This window comes from Halichoerus grypus, chromosome 5 (genome assembly GCF_964656455.1).
Source record: "Halichoerus grypus chromosome 5, mHalGry1.hap1.1, whole genome shotgun sequence".
Lineage (NCBI taxonomy): Eukaryota > Metazoa > Chordata > Mammalia > Carnivora > Phocidae > Halichoerus > Halichoerus grypus.
Window position 1 is genome coordinate 87807734 of NC_135716.1, and position 18176 is coordinate 87825909.

The 18176-nt window shown below is 44.1% G+C and overlaps 2 non-coding genes across 2 annotated transcripts; both read right to left on the reverse strand.

Moving 5' to 3' along the window:
- Positions 1 to 416: 416 nt before the first annotated feature.
- TRNAN-GUU (transfer RNA asparagine (anticodon GUU)) lies at positions 417 to 490 on the reverse strand. The gene has a single exon. It is a non-coding gene; the product is annotated as a tRNA-Asn (tRNA).
- Positions 491 to 4544: 4054 nt separating this feature from the next.
- On the reverse strand, positions 4545 to 4616 carry TRNAQ-CUG (transfer RNA glutamine (anticodon CUG)). Its single transcript has one exon. It is a non-coding gene; the product is annotated as a tRNA-Gln (tRNA).
- Positions 4617 to 18176: the final 13560 nt, after the last annotated feature.

Consider the following 18176-nt stretch of genomic DNA (forward strand, 5'->3'; position numbering starts at 1 on the left):
TTTGCTTTGTGAGAGTCATTGGCTACATGCTTTCCCTACACATCTCATTTAAATTTTGGACAACCCAAATACTCCATTTTACTAATCTTACATATAAAATTGGAAGAAAAGTCTATAACTTTTTCGGACTGATTAAGTTTCCCACCCAGAGCCTGTGCCTTCATCGTGGGTGTGACCGGGGTTCTCTTGTTCTCCATTTTAGGGATTTACAATGTTCTGAATTCGCTAAACTGTAAACCAGCCTCTGAAAAGTAGGGGAAGATGTAAGGGCGGGTGTAGATGAGGTATGCTCTGGAGCTCCAAAACTTTTTCCTCAAAAGGGCACTCAATGCTGGTGGTGCCTGGGAAATAAAAGCATAAATTTGGTATTCCAAAGAGATATAGACTTTGAAAGCCAGCTTCGCCAGAAAAACAAGCGTCCCTGGGTGGGCTTGAACCACCAACCTTTCGGTTAACAGCCGAACGCGCTAACCGATTGCGCCACAGAGACACTTGGTAAAACTCTTTGTAAGCTGTTGGTCAATTGTATTATATACATAATGGTTTCGTGTTCCTCAAAATCTAGTTATAATAGAAATGAATACTGGGGATATAAGGCACAACATGAGGGATATGGTTAACCCTGCTGTATATATACTATATACTACAGTATATTTAAAAGTTGTTAGGTAGTTGTTATGAGTCATCAAAAGGAAAAAATACATTTAAAAATGTTTTTATCTATATGAGATGATGGATGTTCACCAAACTTGTGGTAATCATTTCACGATGTATGTAAGTCAAGTCATTACGCTGTGTATCTTATATAACGTTATAACTTATAAAGTTAAAACTTATTTCAATCTCAGTAAAACTGGGGGTGGGGGAAGTATATTATACATAATGGTCTCATTGTACAGAGGTACAGAGAAGTGTTCTTTGTGCCCAAGCTAGGGCACCCTCAACTCTTCTGTTTTGCCTAACCTCCCTCCCCGCTCCAGAAGCCTGAAGGCGCGGGAGACAGTTGAGGCCAAGAGTCGTGTGGTTACCTAAATTTGGGCGATGACTTGGAGCCCGAATAAGTGGAGAACTCCCAGGATCAAACATCAGGTGCCCGGGTGACAACCTCAGCCTCTTGGTTTGAAGTCATCCATTTCCAGTTCTTTGCTCCACTTCACCTGTCCTGCTCCTCGCGAGTCCCTCCAGATCTCGGGGCGGGCGGGCGCGCTGGCGCGCGCGCGCGTGAAGAACCAGAATCAGCTGTGCCTCCACCGCGCTAACCCCCTGGATGCCTCTAGATGTGATAACTCCATGGGGTCAGGGACCTTGGGTTTCCTCACAATGCAGCTCCCTCGCTTACAATACTGCCTGGCACTTAGTAGGCTCCCAATAAATGCTCCGTGAAGGAGTCCATTCCGCCGCAAGGGCCTGGAAGGGACAGGAAAGGCACCAAGAATTTCACCTTGAACTATTAATTTTAGTTCTGGAGAATCCCCTGAATGGGAAAACGTGAAAGCCGGCCATTTCTAAATATCTTTATACTGGAAACTGATTTAGAACCAGGTCAAGGTCCGGATCGTGGAAACATCGAGAGGACAGACACCACTTAGAACGTCACTGAGCTCCCCACCCAGGACAGTGCGGCGGCCTCAGCGTAGGGGACGCGGGTGGGCGCAGGGAGAAAGGTGACGAGGAGAGCTGAGAGGAGAAGGAAGTGGGTGGGAGTGAGGGCATTCTGGAGTATGAGAAAGAAAGAGCAAAGGGAGGAGGAGTGAAAAGAAAGCTGAGAGACACCAACACTAGCCACTGAAAGAAAAAAGTTAAAAAACGTTGAGGCTATTTAGGTCAGTTAATAGGTCTCAACCACAGCGCAGCAGGTTGTCGTTGGCCTGCGGTGATGGTACAGTGGTTAGTAGTCCGCGTTGCGACCCTAGTAACCTTGGCCTTAATACGACTTATGACGTTATCCAACTCGCTATTTTTCTCTTTAAACAACCCCCGACCCCAGTAAAGCCGGCGGTATGGTGCGATTTCCCGCTATGAAACTGGAGACTGCGAACAGTTGAATCAGGCTCTCGAGCTTCCACGTGGCGGAACTCCCAGCTTCAGCTCACGACAGGGAGCAGAGACCTGCCTAACTTGGGGGAAAGGCCGAAATTCGCCCTGAGGCTAGGTCTGCTGCGCATGCAGTGCCCACCCTCACCCCCGCCCCGAGAGGCGAGGCAGACCCGCTTTGAGGAAGGAAAGAGCGTACACCCGGAACCACTCACTTTAATTTATGGGTAAGACTGAAGAAAAGCACCCAGCATTGCCTTGGAAAGCTACTATTAGGTAGAAGACAAAAATCCCAGCTTTCACATCTAGCTTGTTCAGTCTGTAGTGTATGACTTCCGCTGATGTCTTAATTATCCTAGTGAAATGGACCTTTTCTTTTGGTACAAATTTTCCATAAATTTTAACGTATATGTAGATTTGTGTAGTCACCACCATAATTAGAATACATACAGTTTCATCTCACCAAAAACTTCTTTGTGCTATCTTGTTACTGTTAGAACTCGCAGCAAACATAAGCCCTTGCAATCACTGATCTGTTCACTATAGTTCTATGTTTCTGAGAATGTCGTAAGAAGCATATAGTACGCAGCCTTTTCAGACTGGCTTCTTTTACTCCGAATGGTGAAGTTGGGATTCCTTTAAGTTGTTGTGTACATCAACAGTTCCTTTTTATTGCAGAGTATTCCATCCAGTGGGTATACCACTGTTTTGTCTATGAGTTAACCCTTTGAACCATATTTGATGATTGTAGCTTCTGCTCTTACAAATATAGCAGCTATGAACATTCCTGTAGAGATTTTTGTATGAACATTAGTTTTCATTTCTTTAAGGCAAATTCCTGGCAACCCAAGTATGCTAGATCATATAGTACTTGTATGCTTAACTTTATGAGAAATTGCCTGGTTACTCCTTATCCCAGACACTTGGTACTGTCATTCTAGTAGGTGTGTAATGGTATTTCATTATGGTTTCAATTTGCATTTCCCTAATGTCTAATGATGTTCATATGCTTATATCCTCTAGGGAAGTCTGTTCATGTCTTTTGTCTATTTTTTCATTATTGTTTGTTTCTTTATTGTTAATTTAAGATTTCTTTATATATTCTTGTCACCAGCCTTTTGTCATATTTGTGATTTGTTAATTTTTTTCTCAATCTGTAACTTTTCATTCTCTTAGCTGTTTTTTTGAAAACATTTTTAATTTCAATGAAGTACAATTTATTTATTTATTTTTCTTTTTTTCTGGATAGAACTTTTGGTGACTTACCTAAGAACACTGCCTAACCCCATGTCATGAAGATTTTCTTCTATAAAACATTTAGTCTGTGCTCCATTTTGAGTTTATTTTTGTATAAACTGTATGGTTTAGGTGAAATTTTTCCTCACATGGATGTCCAATTATGCCAACACAATTTGTTGAAAAGAAAAAAGTCTTTCTTCACTGAATTGCTTTTACACCTTTGTCAATAATCAATTGGACATATTTCTGTAGTCCGATTTCTGGACCCTCTGCTCTGTTTCATTGGTCTGTGTGTCTATCGCTTTGCTTATCCACAATATCTTGTTATCTGAAGCTTTATAGTAAGTCTTAAAAATGGGTAGTCTTATTCCTCTAACTTTATGGTACTTATACAAAGTATATTTAGTTCTTTTTAGGTCTCTATCTCTCTGCCATTCCGGACCAACAAAATGAGAATATGCTTTTATCTACAAACACTTGAAAACTACAAAGACTCTGTGAATAGAAGGAAAAATCATGGTCTTCTTTTCCTATGGTGTCTTCTTGGAGTAGATCCAAGCAGGAGGAAGGGGGAGCCCCGAGGGCGGCCGCATCTGAGGCCCAGAGAATCCCCAGCCAGAATCTCTCTTTCCCGCGGTTTAGGGTTTCCGGAGACACCCCACACTGAAGTACAAAGTTTAGGACAACTGCGACCCCTACTGGCCTGAACAGAGACTCGGGATTCTTCTGACAGCTGGTGGGAAAGGATCCGAGGAAAATGAAATGAAAGGCACCCAACCTTGTGCTTGGACCCAGGCCCCGACACGTCAGTCTCGCCGCCGCACGACGGAGGCACGAAACGCTGTTTCGCATTGACAGCGTTTTCTACCCGTGCAGGCTGATGGGTGCAGTTACAGGACGCGCGGCGGGACGCCCCTCGCGGTGCAGGATGTAGTGGCCGCAGCCGCCGCCTCTCACCCCGAGGCCCGAGGGGGACCCCGACGAGGGGCGGCACTGGCCCGGTGCCCCGGCTGTGGCCGCAGTGTCGGGGCCGGGGAGGGGGGCCGCCACTCTGAGACGCGGGCTTCTCGTTCCCCGGTTCCTGAGGAGGAGGAGGCGGCGGAGCGCGGGGGACGCGGCCGCGAGGCGCCCACCGGGGGGCGGGAGGGGCGCGCGACGCCCCCGGAGTTTCCCTCCCCGGGACGGGGACCAGCGGGAGCGGGAAGGCACGTGCCACTCGCTGGGTATTGGAAAGGAGAGTAAAAGGTGGCCGCGGCTTGGCCCACAGGGGAAGGTTCCACCGAGACTTGAACTCGGATCGCTGGATTCAGAGTCCAGAGTGCTCACCATTACACCATGGAACCGCCGGGGGTAGGGCGCCCTGACTCTCGGAGGTGTGCACACACCGCCCTCCTCCGCCGGACGTGCCCGGGACGCGCCTCCCGCCGGGTTCGTCTCGCCTCAGGGGTTGGAGCTCGGCTCCTCCACCCGCGAGGAGTCGCCGGGCCTCACGTTCTCCCTGCCGCTCGCTGGGCTCGCGCGTGTCGGGGAACGAGATCAAGTCCGTTTGCGGGTTAGCCACAGGGACGGGCTTTTTAGGCCTCCCCCAGGTGTACCTGCTCTGCCTGGATGACTAGTTTCCTGCCCCGCGGTAGAATTCCTGCCAGAACAAACAAACCCCAAACAAGTGTTCCTTTCCTTTCCTTCCCTTCGCACTTGTCCTCTTCCCACTGCCCTGGGAGCTCCGGCGATCCTCAGAACGGGACTTGGGACTTGCCGGGATTCCACCCCCTCCCATTCCATTCCCGGATCCTATTTCCTTCCCGTCTTTCTTGCTGTCTTCCTCACCCCACATTTTCTCTAGCTCCCTGAATCTCTTCCTTTCCTTCCTTCGTGGCTACTGCTCCTTTTCCTTCTCTTCGCTCCCGGTTCTTCAAACCACCGCTCTCCAGGCCAGCGGAGGAATGGGCTACCCAGTCCGAGAGGACGATGAGGAAGACTTTTCGCTCTGGTCAGGACACTTTGGGGGTCCATGCTGAGGAGGCGGAGTGAGGTGGCCCCAGCGGAATGGCTGAGGGTCCACAGCCAGTCCCCAAGGTCTGGGCAGGACGGGCTGCTCCAAGGCGACTCGGTCCCTGGGGCGACCCAAAACAGGTTACGTCGCGTTCCGCAAGCTAAATCTGACCGGCAAAGGCCCTCGGAATTGAGACCCGCGGGCTACCTCGTCCTTTGCAAGGCGTTTTTAAGTGGAAGGACCACGGCGCCTCCTTGTGGTCCCCTCAGGGACGGCGTCTTGGCGTCCGCATCACCTAGGATGCTGCAACGTCGTGTCCTAAGAAAACCAATCCAACTTCCCAGTTAGACGAAGGTCCACTCGAACCCAGGCGCTTACGAAGAAATTGTCCCGCCTGTCCTCCTGGCGCTGTCGGGAGCCCGGGAGCCGCGCCCTCTGGGCCTCCTTCTTAGGGGCGCTGCCGAGTCCCTATGCGAGGATTTCGGGCTGAGTCTCAGCGCCTCGCCACACTTCATCGTCCTTTTTAGGTGCGCCCAGCGCAGCCTCGCCCCAGGGAGAGCTCCCGGTCCGAAGAGTAAAATCAGACGGCCTTGCCGGCTTCAATCCAGGACAGAGAGTCCTCTCCCTATTATGAATCGGATTCGAACGGAAGCTGTCACGGCCCCTATACCCCACCCCATGAGCAAGGCTCGCCACCCAGGACCTGCGGTGGTGTGGTCAGGTATAAGTAGGTGACAGCATTTTCTCCTGGGGTTTTTCCTCGGTGGCTCTTTCTGCATCTCTCTCTCTCTCGTTTTTTCTCTCTTCTCACCTGGTTGTCCCACCCTCACCTTTCTCTCCACCCTTTCGCTCGCTGGCGTCCCCACAGGCTGAGGCTGCCGCAAGGTCCTGGGTGGAGAGCTCAGTGCAATTCCAGGTGGTGCCCTCTAGATGTTTCCACAATCGGAACATTAACGTGATTCAGCTGCCAATTTTAAAAAACAACCAGTTTTGAAAGTTTTACATCCTCCCATTCTGGGGTTTTTCTAGGACTAAAATCTAATAGCCCACAGTGAAATTTTTGGTCCCTCCCAGCACCATGCAGCGGAATGCATCCTTCACCGAGCATCTATTGGGTGCATACTGGGTGCTAGGCCCTGCTGTGCACAGGGGCTGCATGGTGAGTAGACCCCAGGTCCTGCCTGGTGGAGCCCTCCACTGGAGGCACCGAGAGCAGGCAGCAAGTTGGGGGACACAGCCGGTTCGTGTCCTTCCCACGGCGCCCATCCTGGCTGTGGAATTCGCGGTGAGCGGGACGGGTGCCGCTCAGGGAAGAATGGCAAATGGATGACTTCAGCCAATGAACCTGTGGTCGTCACCTAGAGCGGGGAGGCTGTGAGGGGAGGCCCCTGGGCCTGTCATGGGGCATCAAGTGCTCACTTGCTAGTATCGATGCCCCAAAACTGTGCCCAACATCAAGACTCAATGTCTCCAGCGCCAGCGGGTTTTGAATGTGTTTTAAGCAGAGGATGGAGGGGTTGGGCAGCAAGTTCTCACCCACTGCAACACTGAGATTTTGTAATAACCTGGTCTCAGTCGTGTAATCAATGCCTATGGCTGTCAGTGGAAAGGTTAGTGGTTCAAGCCCATCGTCCGAAGTTCCGGTCTTTACTTAAACACAATTTCTGGCTTTCAGATTCTCAAAATTTACCAAAGCTTCTCCAGCAGCTTTTATCTTTCAGGCCGAGATCTCACCCAGCCGCTGTCAGTCCCCCCACCTCACCCCGCATTTTGATTTGCGGGTGCAAGGGAGGCGGCAGGGGAGTCTCTGAATTCACCTAGTTCTGCCCTGTCCGATGGTTTCTCTCCATCCTTATCAGATGCCACTGGTCCCTTTGCGCCATCTAGAGCACAAAGGCCACCTTAACCTATCTGATCCGACATCTGGATTCCAGAACTGCCGGGGCCAGAGGCTGAAGGCACAGGCATCAAAATCACCAACTGGTCAGACTCTAGGTTAGTGAACCTCAATGCTCAGCATTAACCACATCATTACAGCATGCAAGGAACACTTTGATTTGAGAGGGTTGCATCCTTTCTTTTTTATTATCATTATTATCAATAAACATTATTTTTAAAGAACAATTTGAGTTTACAGGTAAATTAATAAATGAGTTCATAGGCACCATGTTCTCCCTCACACAATTTCCCCTTACATTCTTGCATTACTGTGGTACATTTGTTACAAGTGATGAAATAATATTGACACGGTATTAACTGAAGCTGGTAGTTTACATTAGAGTTCATTCTTTGTCATATAGTTCTGTGGGTTTTGACACCTGCATGTCATGCATCCACCACTACAGTATCATATAGGATAATTTCACTGTCTAAAAAGTCCCAGTGTTCTACTTATTTATCCCTCCTCTCATCAGAGACCTATGGCAATCACTCATCTTTTTATTGTCTCTATAGTTTTGCCTTTTCCAGGACATCCTATAGTTAGACTCACACAGTCTGTAGATTTTATTGTATGCTTCTTTCACCTAATGCTATGTATTATTAAGGTTCCCACATGTTTTTCATGGCTTGATAGCTCATTTCTTTTTATTGCTAAATACCATTTTATAGATGTACCACACTTCGTTTATCCAGTCACCAATCGAAGGACATTTTGGTTACTTCCACTTTTTGACAATTATGAATAAATCTGCTAAAAACACTCATCTGCAAGTTTTTGCTTGAACATAAGTTTTCATTTCATTTGGGTAAATACCTAGGGCTGTGATTTCTGGATCAAAGGTAAGAGTATGTTTTGTTTTGTAAGAAATTTCCAAAGCATCTTCTTCTCCTTCTTTTTTTTTTTTTTTAATTTTATTATGTTATGTTAGTCACCATACAATACATCATTGGTTTTTGATGTGGTGATCCACGATCCATTGTTTTCGTATAACACCCAGTGCTTCATGCACTACGTGCCCTCCTTAATACCCATCACCGGGCTAACCAATCCCCCCTCCCCCCCCCCCTAAAACCCTGTTTGTTTCTCAGAGTGCATAGTCTTTCATGGTTCATCTCTCCCTCCAATTCCCCGCCCATTTTTTTAAACTTTTTTATTGTTATGTTAATCCCCATACATAACATCATTAGTTTTAGATATAATGTTCCATGATTCATTGTTTGTGCATAACACCCAGTGCTCCATGCAGAACATGCCCTCCTCAATACCCATCACCAGGCTAACCCATCCTCCCACCCCCCTCCCCTCTAGAACCCTCAGTTTGTTTTCAGAGTCCATCGTCTCTCATGGTTCTTCTCCCCCTCCGATTTCGCCCCCTTCATTCTTCCCCTCCTGCTACATTCTTCTTCTTCTTTTTTTCTTTCTTAACATATATTGCATTATTTGTTTCAGAGGTACAGATCTGAGATTCAACAGTCTTGCACAATTCACAGCGCTTACCAGAGCACATACCCTCCCCAGTGTCCATCACCCAGTCACCCCATCCCTCCCACCCCACCCCCCACTCCAGCAACCCTCAGTTTGTTTCCTGAGATTAAGAATTCCTCATATCAGTGAGGTCATATGATACATGTCTTTCTCTGTTTGACTTATTTTGCTCAGCATAATACCCTCCAGTTCCATCCACGTCGTTGCAAATGGCAAGATCTCATTCCTTTTGATGGCTGCATAATATTCCATTGTATATATATACCACCTCTTCTTTATCCATTCATCTGTCGATGGACATCTTGGCTCTTTCCACAGTTTGGCTATTGTGGACATTGCTGCTATAAACATCGGGGTGCACGTACCCTTTCGGGTCCCTACTTTTGTATCTTTGGGGTAAATACCCAGTAGTGCAATTGCTGGATCATATGGTAGCTCTATTTTCAACTTTTTGAGGAACCTCCATACTGTTTTCCAGAGTGGCTGCACCAGCTTGCATTCCCACCAACAGTGTAGGAGGGTTCTCCTTTCTCCGCATCCCCGCCAACATCTGTCATTTCCTGACTTGTTAATTTTAGCCATTCTGACTGGTGTGAGGTGGTATCTCATTGAGGTTTTGATTTGGATTTCCCTGATGCCGAGCGATATTGAACACTTTTTCATGTGTCTGTTGGCCATTTGGATGTCTTCTTTGGAAAAATGTCTGTTCATGTCTTCTGCCCATTTCTTCATTGGATTCTTTGTTCTTTTGGTGTTGAGTTTGATGAGTTCTTTATAGATTTTGGATACTAGCCCTTTACCTGATATGTCATTTGCAAATATCTTCTCCCATTCTGTCAGTTGTCTTTTGGTTTTGTTGACTGTTTCCTTTGCTGTGTAAAAGCTTTTTATCTTGATGAAGTCCCAATAGTTCATTTTTGCCCTTGCTTCCCTTGCCTTTGGCGATGTTTCTAGGAAGAAGTTGCTGCGGCTGAGGTTGAAGAGGTTGCTGCCTGTGTTCTCCTTTAGGATTTTGATGGACTCCTGTCTCACATTGAGGTCTTTTAACCATTTGGAGTCTATTTTTGTGTGTGGTGTAAGGAAATGGTCCAGTTTCATTCTTCTGCATGTGGCTGTCCAATTTTCCTAACACCATTTGTTGAAGAGACTGTCTTTTTTCCATTGGACATTCTTTCCTGCTTTGTCAAAGATTAGTTGACCATAGAGTTGAGGGTCCATTTCTGGGCTCTCTATTCTGTTCCATTGATTTATGTGCCTGTTTTTGTGCCAGTACCATACTGTCTTGATGATGACAGCTTTGTAGTAGAGCTGGAAGTCTGGAATTGTGATGCCGCCAGCTTTGCTTTTCTTTTTCAACATTCCTCTGGCTATGCGGGGTCTTTTCTGGTTCCATACAAATTTTAGGATTATTTGTTCCATTTCTTTGAAAAAAGTGGATGGTATTTTGATGGGGATTGCATTGAATGTGTAGATTGCTCCGAGTAGCATTGACATCTTCACAATATTTGTTCTTCCAATCCATGAGCATGGAACGTTTTTCCATTTCTTTGTGTCTTCCTCAATTTCTTTCATGAGTATTTTATAGTTTTCTGAGTACAGATCCTTTGCCTCTTTGGTTAGATTTATTCCTAGGTATCTTATGGTTTTGGGTGCAATTGTAAATGGGATCGAATCCTTAATTTCTCTTTCTTCTGACTTGTTGTTGGTGTAGAGGAATGCCACTGACTTCTGTGCATTGATTTTATATCCTGCCACTTGACTGAACTCCTGTATGAGTTCTAGCAGTTTTGGGGTGGAGTCTTTGGGGTTTTCCACATAAAGTATCATATCATCTGCAAAGAGTGAGAGTTTGACTTCTTCTTTGCCAATTTGGATGCCTTTGATTTCTTTTTGTTGTCTGATTGCTGTGGCTAGGACTTCCAATACTATGTTGAATAGCAGTGGTGATAGTGGACATCCCTGCCGCGTTCCTGACCTTAGGGGGAAAGCTCTCAGTTTTTCCCCATTGAGAATGATATTCGCTGTAGGTTTTTCATAGATGGCTTTTATGATATTGAGGTATGTACCCTCTATGCCTATACTCTGAAGAGTTTTGATCAAGAAAGGATGCTGTACTTTGTCAAATGCTTTTTCTGCATCTATTGAGAGGATCATATGATTCTTGTTCTTTCTTTTGTTAATGTATTGTATCACGTTGATTGATTTGCGGATGTTGAACCAACCTTGCAGCCCAGGGATAAATCCCACTTGGTCATGGTGAATAATCCTTTTAATGTACTGTTGGATCCTATTGGCTAGTATTTTGGTGAGAATTTTTGCATCCATGTTCATCAGGGATATTGGTCTGTAATTCTCCTTTTTGATGGGGTCTTTGTCTGGTTTTGGGATCAAGGTAATGCTGGCCTCATAAAATGAGTTTGGAAGTTTTCCTTCCATTTCTATTTTTTGGAACAGTTTCAGAAGAATAGGTATTAATTCTTCTTGAAATGTTTGGTAGAATTCCCCTGGGAAGCCATCTGGCCCTGGGCTTTTGTGTTTTGGGAGATTTTTGATGACTGCTTCAATTTGCTTAGTGGTTATAGGTCTGTTCAGCTTTTCTATTTCTTCCTGGTTCAGTTTTGGTAGTTGATACATCTCTAGGAATGCATCCATTTCTTCCAGGTTATCTAATTTGCTGGCATAGAGTTGCTCATAATATGTTCTTATAATTGTTTGTATCTCTTTGGTGTTGGTTGTGATTTCTCCTCTTTCATTCATGATTTTGTTGATTTGGGTCATTTCTCTTTTCTTTTTGATAAGTCTGGCCAGGGGTTTATCAATCTTGTTAATTCTTTCAAAGAACCAGCTCCTAGTTTCGTTGATCTGTTCTACTGTTCTTTTGGTTTCTATTTCATTGATTTCTGCTCTGATCTTTATTATTTCTCTTCTCCTGCTGGGTTTAGGCTTTATTTGCTGTTCTTTCTCCAGCTCCTTTAGGTGTAGGGTTAGGTTGTGTACTTGAGACCTTTCTTGTTTCTTGAGAAAGGCTTGTATTGCTATATACTTTCCTCTCAGGACTGCCTTTGCTGTATCCCAAAGATTTTGAATAGTTGTGTTTTCATTTTCATTGGTTTCCATGAATTTTTTTAATTCTTCTTTAATTTCCTGGTTGACCCATTCATTCTTCAGTAGGATGCTCTTTAGCCTCCACGTATTTGAGTTCTTTCCGACTTTCCTCTTGTGATTGAGTTCTAGTTTCAAAGCACTGTGGTCTGAAAATATGCAGGGAATGATCCCAATCTTTTGGTACCGGTTGAGACCTGATTTATTACCTAGGATGTGATCTATTCTGGAGAATGTTCCATGGGCACTAGAGAAGAATGTGTATTCCATTGCTTTGGGATGCAATGTTCTGAATATGTCTGTGAAGTCCATTTGGTCCAGTGTGTCATTTAAAGTCTTTATTTCCTTGTTGATCTTTTGCTTAGATGATCTGTCCATTTCAGTGAGGGGGGTGTTAAAGTCCCCCACTATTATTGTATTGTTGTCAATGTGTTTCTTTGCTTTTGTTATTAATTGCCTTATATAATTGGCTGCTCCCATGTTAGGGGCATAGATATTTACAATTGTTAGATCTGCTTGTTGGATAGACCCTTTAAGTAGGATATCGTGTCCTTCCTCATCTCTTATTACAGTCTTTCGTTTAAAATCTAATTTGTCTGCTATAAGGATTGCCACCCCAGCTTTCTTTTGGTGTCCATTAGCATGGTAAATGGTTTTCCACCCCCTCACTTTCAATCTGGGGGGGGGGTCTTTGGGTCTAAAATGAGTCTCTTGCAGACAGCATATCAATGGGTCTTGTTTTTTAATCCAATCTGATAGCCTGTGTCATTTGATTGGGGCATTTAGCCCATTTACATTCAGGGTAACTATTGAAAGATAGGAATTTAGTGCCATTGTATTGCCTGCAAAGTGACTGTTACTGTATATTGTTTGTGTTCCTTTCTGGTCTATGTTGCTTTCAGGCTCTCTCTTTGCTTAGAGGACCCCTTTCAAGATTTCTTGTAGGGCTGGTTTCGTGTTTGCAAATTCCTTTAGTTTTTGTTTGTCCTGGAAGCTTTTTATCTCTCCTTCAATTTTCAATGACAGCCTTGCTGGATATAATATTCTTGGCTGCATATTTTTCTCATTTAGTGCTCTGAATATGTCCTGCCAGTCCTTTCTGGCCTGCCAGGTCTCTGTGGATAAGTCTGTTGCCAATCTAATGTTTCTACCATTATAGGTTACATATCTCTTCTCCCGAGCTGCTTTCAGGATTTTCTCTTTGTCTCTGAGACTCATAAGTTTTACTATTAGATGTTGGGGTGTTGACCTATTTTTATTGATTTTGAGAGGGGTTCTCTGTGCTTCCTGGATTTTGATGCCTGTTTCCTTCCCCAAATTAGGGAAGTTCTCTGCTATAATTTGCTCCATTATACCTTCTGCCCCTCTCTCTCTTTCTTCTTCTTCTGGGATCCCAATTATTCTAATGTTGTTTTGTCTTATGGTGTCGTTTATCTCTCGAATTCTGCCCTCGTGATCCAGTAGTTGTTTATCTCTCTTTTTCTCAGCTTCTTGATTTTCCATCATTTGGTCTTCTATCTCACTGATTCTTTCTTCTGCCTCATTTATCCTAGCAGTTAGCGCCCCCATATTTGATTGCACCTCATTAATAGCCTTTTTGATTTCTACTTGGTTAGAATTTAGTTCTTTTACTTCTCCAGAAAGAGTTTCTCTAATAACTTCCATGCTTTTTTCAAGCCCAGCTAGTATCTTTAAAGTGATGATTCTGAACTCTAGATCTGACATCATACTAATGTCCGTATTAAGTAGGTCCCTGGCAGTCGGTACTACCTCTTGTTCTTTTTGTTGAGGTGATTTTTTCCATCTTGTCATTTTGTCCAGAGGAGAATAGATTAATGAGAGAACAAAATGCTAGCAGGGTAACAACGTCCCCAGAAAATATACTCTAAACAAATCAGAAAAGACCTGAAGCAGTGGGAAAAGAAAGGGAAAGAGAGAAAAAAGAAAAAGAAAGAAAAAAAGAAAAAAGAAAAAGATAAAGATAAAGATAAAAACAAAAAAAAAACAGAACAAAACAAACAAAACAAAAACAGAATGTGATCAAATATGATCAGGCTGGTATATAGATCAGTGCCACACACTAGATTTTGGGTGTATTTTGGTCTGTTAAAAGAAAGTGCCTCCCAAAATTTTAAAGAAAGAAAAACTTATATATGTACAAAAATAAGGGTTGATATGATGAAGGGATGGAATATGACTGTAAAGATGGAAATTATAAAAAATTTTATAAAAGGAATTGATAAGTTGTTTGAAAAAAGAAAGAAGAGGATTTAAAAAAAAAAAAAGAAAAAAGGGAGAGAATGTGATCAGGCAGGAGAGTAGAAAAAAACCATACACTAGAGATTTAGAGTATATTTTGATCTGTTAGAAGAAACTATCTCAAAATTTTAAAGAGAGAACAACTTATATATATATGCCAAAAATACGGGTAACTACTATGAAGGGATAGAATATGACTCTAAAAATGAAAAATAAAAATGTTTTTTTAAAAAAGGGATTGATAAGTTGTTGGTTGAAAAAGGGAAAAAAAAATTCAAAAAAAAAAAGAAAAAAGAAAAAAAGACAGTTAAAAAAAGTAATTTACTTTGAAAGACTAAAGAATCATGGTAAAAAAGCCATGAATTCTTTGTGCAGTATTCCCCTAGCGCTGGAGTTCTGCCGTTTTCACTGATCGGTAAACCTGGTCTTGCTGGCTGTTCTCGCTGATCTTCTGGGGGAGGGGCCTGTTGCCGTGGTTCCCAAATGTCTTTGCCGGAGGCGGAATTGCCCCGCCCTTGCCCTGTCGGGGCTAAGTAATCTGCTCGGGTTTGCTCTCGGGAGCTTTTGTTCCCTGCACGCTTTCCGTACAGCTTTGGAGGCGGAGAGTGAAAATGGCGGCCTCCCAGTCTCCGCCCCGGAGGAGCCGAGAACTTGGGGTCCCGCTCCTCAGTGAGCCCCCAGAGAAAAGCAGTCAGTCACTCCCGTGTCCCCGGTCTCCGGCCGCACTCCGTGCTCACCCGGCCTGTGACCGAGCGTTTCTATCTCTGGCACCCGACCCCGGGTGGAGTCTCCAAACCCAGCAGATCCCCGCGGTGTGCTCCCGCATCTCTCCTCCTGGGGGAAGAAGGTGAGTCTCCCCGGATCTGCCGCTTGTTGGGTCCCTGCTGGAGGAGCACTGGCCCGACTGTGCCGCGGATCACGGTTTATGGCAACCCCGGGGTGAGAGCCCGCGCCTGGGCTCCGTCTCTGCACCCGGCTTCCCTGCTCCGATACCTGGGAGCTCTGCCGCACTCAGGCACCCCCGGTCTTTCTGTGACCCCGAGGGTCCTGAGACCACACTGTCCCGCGAGGGTTCCACCCCCCACTTAGCCACCAGAGTGACGTCCCTCAGCGGAGCAGACTTCTAAAAGTTCCGATTTTGTGCTCCGTGGCTCTATCACTTGCCAGAAGCGGCCGACGGAGGCCCCTCCCCCGCCATCTATCCTCCCGAATATCGCCTCGGATTCACTTCTCCGCATGTCCTACCTTCCAGAAAGTGGTCGCTTTTCTGTTCAGAGAGTTGTTGCTATTCTTTTCTTTGATCTCCTGTTGAGTTTGTAGGTGTTCAGAATGGTTTGATCCCTATCCAGCTGAATTCCTGAGAGGAGACATCCCCGCCCATTTTTCCCTCCTTCTCCTAATGTCCTCCATGCTATTCCTTATGTTCCACAAATAAGTGAAACCATATGATAATTGACTTTCTCTGCTTGACTTATTTCACTTAGCATAATCTCCTCCAGTCCCATCCATGTTGATGTAAAAGTTGGGTATTCATCCTTTCTGATGACTGAGTAATATTCCATTGTATATATGGACCACATCTTCTTTATCCATTCATCTGTTAAAGGGCATCTCGGCTCTTTCTACAGTTTGGCTATTGCGGACATTGCTGCTGTGAACATTGGGGTGCATATGGCCCTTCTTTTCACTACATCTGTGTCTTTGGGGTAAATACCCAGGAGTGCAATTGCTGGGTCATAGGGTAGCTCTATTTTTAAATTTTGAGGAACCTCCACAATGTTTTCCGAAGTGGCTATACCAACTTGCATTCCCACCAACAGTGTAAGAGGGTTCCACTTTCTCCACAACCTCTCCAACATTTGTTGTTTCTTTCCCTGTCCATTTTTGCCATTCTCACTGGTATGAGGTGGTATCTCAATGTGGTTTTGATTTGGGTTTCCCTGATGGCTAATGATGATGAATATTTTTTCATGTGTCTGTTAGCCATTTGTATGTCTTCTTCAGAGAAGTGTCTTTTCATATCTTCTGCCCACTTTTTGACTTGATTATTTGTTTTTTGGGTGTTGAGTTTGAGAAGTTCTTTATAGATCTTGGATACCAGCCCTTTATCTGTAGTGTCATTTGCAAATATCTTCTCCCATTCTGTGGGTTGCCTCTTTGTTTTGTTGACTGTTTCCTTTGCTGTGCAGAAGCTTTTTATCTTGATGAAGTCCCAAAGTTCATTTTTGCTTTTGTTTCACTAGCTTTTGGAGATGTATCATCAAAGAAGTTGCTGTGGGCGATGTCAAAGAGGTTACTGCCTATGTTCTCCTCTAGGATTTTGATGGATTCCTGTCCCACATTGAGGTCTTTCATCCACTTTGAGTTTATCTTTGTGAATGGTGTTAGAGAATGGTCGAGTTTCATTCTTCTGCATGTGGCTGTCCAATTTTCCCAGCACCACTTATTGAAGAGACTTTTTTCCATTGCATGTTTTTTCCTGCTTTGTCAAAGATTATTTGACCATAGAGTTGAGGGTCCATATCTGGGCTCTCTATCCTGTTCCATTGGTCTATATGTCTGTTTTTGTGCCAGTACCATGCTGTCTTGGTGATCACAGCTTTGTAATATAGCTTGAAATCAGGCAACGTGATGCCCCCAGCTTTGTTTTTCTTTTTCAACATTTCCTTGGCAATTCGGGGTCTTTTCTGATTCTATACAAATTTTAGGATTGTTTGTTCCAGCACTTTGTAAAATGTCATTGGAATTTTGATCGGGATGGCATTGAAGGTATAGATTGCTCTGGGTAGCATAGACATTTTAACAATGTTTATTCTTCCGATCCATGAGCATGGAATATTTTTCCATCTTTTTGTGTCTTCTTCAATTTCTTTCATGAGTGTTTTGTAGTTCCTAGAGTATAGATCCTTTACCTCTTTGGTTAGGTTTATTCCGAGGTATCTTATGGTTTTTGGTGCTTTTGTAAATGGAATCATTTCTCTAAATTCTCTTTCTACAGTTGCATTGTTAGTGTATAAGAAAGCAACTGATTTCTGTGCATTGATTTTGTATCTGCCACATTATTGAATTGCTGTATGAGTGCTAGTAATTTGAGGGTGGAGTCTTTTGGGTTTTCCACATAAAGTATCATGTCGTCTGCGAAAAGAGAGAATTTGACTTCTTTTTTGCCAATTTGAATACCTTTTATTTCTTTTTGTTGTCTGATTGCTGTTGCTGGGACTTCTAGTACTGTGTTGAACAATAGTGGCGAGAGTGGGCATCCTTGACGTGTTCCTGATCTTAAGGGAAAGGCTATCAGCTTTTCCCCATTGAGGATGATATTTGCTGTGTATTTTTCATAGATGGATTTTATGAACTTGAGGAATATTCCCTCTAATCCTATACTCTGAAGAGTTTTAATCAGGACAGGATGTTGTATTTTGTCAAATGCTTTTTCTGCATCAATTGAGAGGACCATATGGTTCTTCTCCCTCCTCTTATTAATGTGTTCTATCACATTGATTGATTTGCGAATGTTGAACCACCCTTGCATCCTGGGGATAAATCTCACTTGGTCGTGGTGGATGATCCTTTTAATGTATTGTTGGATCCTATTAGCTAGGATTTTGTTGAGGATTTTGGAATCCATATTCATCAGGGATATCGGTCTGAAATTCTCCTTTTTGATGGGGTCTTTGCCTGGTTTGGGGATTAAGGTAATGCTGGCCTCATAGAATGAGTTTGGAAGTTTTCCTTCTCTTTCTATTGTTTGAAACAACTTCAGTAGAATAGGTATTATTTCTTCTTTGAATGTTTGGTAGAATTCCCCAGGGAATCCATCAGGCCCTGGACTCTTGTTTTTTGGGAGGTTTTGGATCACTGCTTCAATCTCGTTACTGGTTATTGGCCTATTCAGGTTGTCAATTTCTTCCTGTTTCAGTGTTGGCAGCTTATAGGTTTCCAGGAAGGCCTCCATTTCATCCACATCGCTCAGTTTCTTGGCATATAGTTGTTGATAATAATTTCCAATAATTGTTTCTATTTCCTTGGTGTTAGTCGTGATCTCTCCCCTTTCATTTATAATTTTATTAATTTGGGTCCTTTCTCTTTTCTTTTGGATAAGTCTGGCCAGTGGTTTTTCAA